Source organism: Prionailurus bengalensis, chromosome D1 (assembly GCF_016509475.1).
Source record: "Prionailurus bengalensis isolate Pbe53 chromosome D1, Fcat_Pben_1.1_paternal_pri, whole genome shotgun sequence".
NCBI classification, from domain to species: Eukaryota; Metazoa; Chordata; class Mammalia; order Carnivora; family Felidae; genus Prionailurus; species Prionailurus bengalensis.
Window position 1 is genome coordinate 80,653,327 of NC_057346.1, and position 3,109 is coordinate 80,656,435.

At 39.6% G+C, this 3,109-nt stretch overlaps 1 pseudogene; it reads right to left on the reverse strand.

The window, feature by feature from the left end:
* Positions 1 to 1,057: 1,057 nt before the first annotated feature.
* Positions 1,058 to 1,517, reverse strand: LOC122484301 (annotated as a pseudogene).
* Positions 1,518 to 3,109: the final 1,592 nt, after the last annotated feature.

Below are 3,109 nucleotides of genomic sequence, written 5' to 3' on the forward strand. Positions count from 1 at the left end.
TTGGGGCAGGAACACTGCTTGCTGCAAAGGTCCCAGGTAAATGTGGTATTTGGTAGAGTGGGGGTTGCCCCTCTTGTGTTTTAAGTGAATCACAGCTCATCCCTGAGTTGCTTACTTTTTCTCTTTTGACCTTCCTGTCGCCAAGGGATTGTCTCAATAGTGCTCTTTGATTTCAGGGAGCTAAATAAGCAATACTGAGTTTAGGCTTTCCTTTCATTCTGTTCTATGAACACCAGGTTTTTCCAAATCCAGTGCTTAATAACTCCGTTAACTAAGAAAGTAACAGCTCCTCCTTCAATGTTCATTCCTGGATACCAGTATACAGTGCAAGCAAACCCCCCTTTCCCTTCGATGGAGAGTGTCGCTGTGAGACTGTCCTGTCGCAGATAGCCTCAGGGTCCATCATGGCAGCCAGTGAGAGGGAAGGTCCACTTCCCATTCCCAGTGGGGATTTTTCAGGGTTTCCTAGCTAAAAGATGTGATGTGTATTTCAAGAAATGAATATCCATGTCTTGATAGCCAGAAACAGACATCCACAAGGAACTGTTGAAAGTCCTAAACTCCCTGTCTCAACTCTACATCTTAAATCAACTTCATGCCCTTGTATATAAAACAAAACAAAGCAAAGGCCCAGAAACCCCCTTTCTAAAAATTTTCTAAATTAGTGACCTTGTAGATTCTGTTTTGCACCTCATGGAAAATGATTTGGTTGGCAACACACAGAAACACCTCTGCTCACACTCCACCAGATCATAGGTTAGAGAAACCTACCAGCCTGTTGGTACCTGTGCACTAAGAAGAATCTGATACCTTGGGGGGCTCTGGCTTGATACAAGGGAGATCCTTAGTGGTAGGACAGATACGTGAAATTTAGGCTATCAAAAACTCTTCTGCACCCCGACCCAAATTTCAGCACCAGTTTTTTTCCATTTCACGTTTTAGGGTTGAAACATAAAGGAACCAGTGTCCAAAGGCAAGCGACACACTCCTCAAATTGCTGCCATCCTTAATTTCTTCATAAATTTCACTTAAAAGACCAAAACTCCCATTTCTCTTTTTAAATCGATTCCTGCCATCGGCCTGATGGCCAATTGCAAAGACTTCTATCTCCCAATGGACAGGAGAGACTCCTCATCTTCTTGGTCACGGTCAGGATGACCTGCATGTGGTCATCCACGCACCTGGTCACACAATTCTCCAGCTGCTGTTTCACCCGAAGGTCTTTACTTCCCGCATCTATTGAAGCTTTGGCTTTGTTATTTCAGTACACGGTACACCTGGCCAGGAAGCCCTGGAACTTCTCCAACTCACTGATCACCAGTGCCTGGGCTGAAGCCAGAGACGCGTGGCAGCGCTCCATGCACTGTTGGGCCTGATGCATGGACGCCCGGCTGTTCCCACAACTGTTGGCACTGCGCCGGAACATGAGGTCTGCATCTTCCGGGTGGCTTTCTCTCCAGACTCTTCACCACGGAGTCCGCTGCCTCCTGCACCTGGAGCTGCTGCAGCTACGCCATGGCGACCTCGCGCTGAACCCCCTCCGTGCTGGCTCCCACTTGGACTCTGACCCAATCCATATTACTTAAACACTACTAGATACTACTAGTAACATTGTATAGAGTCAACAGCCATTTAGATTAACCAACCCCTATACTTAGGATCTCTTCCTTGTTTGTTGTTGTTTTCTGTATCTCTGAATTTACACCTGACATCATGTTCCTTCAGTGGAGGAATATTCTTTAGTATCTAACTTGGTGCAGGTTTGCTAATTTCAAGATATCTGTATATTTTGTTTTCTAAACATCTATTTTGTTTCTGAATGACATTTTCACTAAGTATGAAATTCTATGTAGGTAGATCTTTTCTTTAAGCATTATAAAAATACTATCAGACCCCTTGATTATGTTATAAAATCGTCTACAATTCTACCTGTTGCTCCTTTGAAAACAGCCTCCATTTATTTTCTGATTGCTTTTAAGAATAGTTTTGTCTTGTATTTACTGAAGTATCACTGTGATTTTTAATGGATTATGTGCTGGATTTATTTATTTTTTGTAATTTGCATTATTTTATTTACAATTTTTTAATATTTCTATTTATAATCTTATTCTGTGGATTCTTATTTTACATCAAATTCAGGAATTTGTCAGCATGTATGTCTTGCTGTATTTATTTCCTATCCCCATGATCACTTCCCTCTTCACTAGGACTCAAATCACTTATGTTAGACCCACTCACTATATATAACACTCTGTCTTTTAATTCTTTCTAATCACTACTCATCTAATAAAGACCCAGGGGCCTGTTATTGGGGAAAAAAATCTGCTAGAACTTTTATGCTAAATAAAAGTCCACAAATACTGTATATTTTTAGTCTCTATAATAACTGCTTTAATTACCAATTTGGTATATAATATTTCAAGTTCCCATTTATGTGATTATATGTAATTCTCAAAATATACGTGGGATTTCTGTCTATATAAGTGTGTTTAGGGAATACTGAATAATTTCTTGGTTCAGCAAGTATCTCTAAGTGGTTTTTCTTTAATACTTGTAAAATAGTTTCTTAATAAAATCACAAGTTTATACAGCATCTTTTATACTACTTTTAGGATTCATTTTAATTTCAAAACTTATTTTTCTATGGATATGAAACTAATGTCAATAGCTAAAATGATCTATTGCTGTCTCATACCACACAATGAATTATCTAGAATGTTTTATATATGGTATATATTCAAATGAATACTGGTAATTGAAAGCCATTCTTTAAAAGTATAAAGAATTTATAGGTTATTTTCTTGAATAAAGAGAGAGAAATTAGTTGCTGTGGCATGAGTTTAAAATCTATACCTCTGAGGGAAATTTAATGTGTTTTTTTACATTTATTTATTTTTGAGAGACAGAGAGAGATACAGAGTATGAGTTGGGGAGGGGCAGAGACAGAAAGGGTCACAGAATCTGAAGCAGGGTCCAGGCTCTGAGCTGTCAGCACAGAGCCCAAGGACACGGGGCTCAAACTCACAAACCGTGAGATCATGACCTGAGCTGAAGTCAGACACTTAACCAACTGAGCCACCCAGGCACCCCTGAGGGAAATTTAATTAAA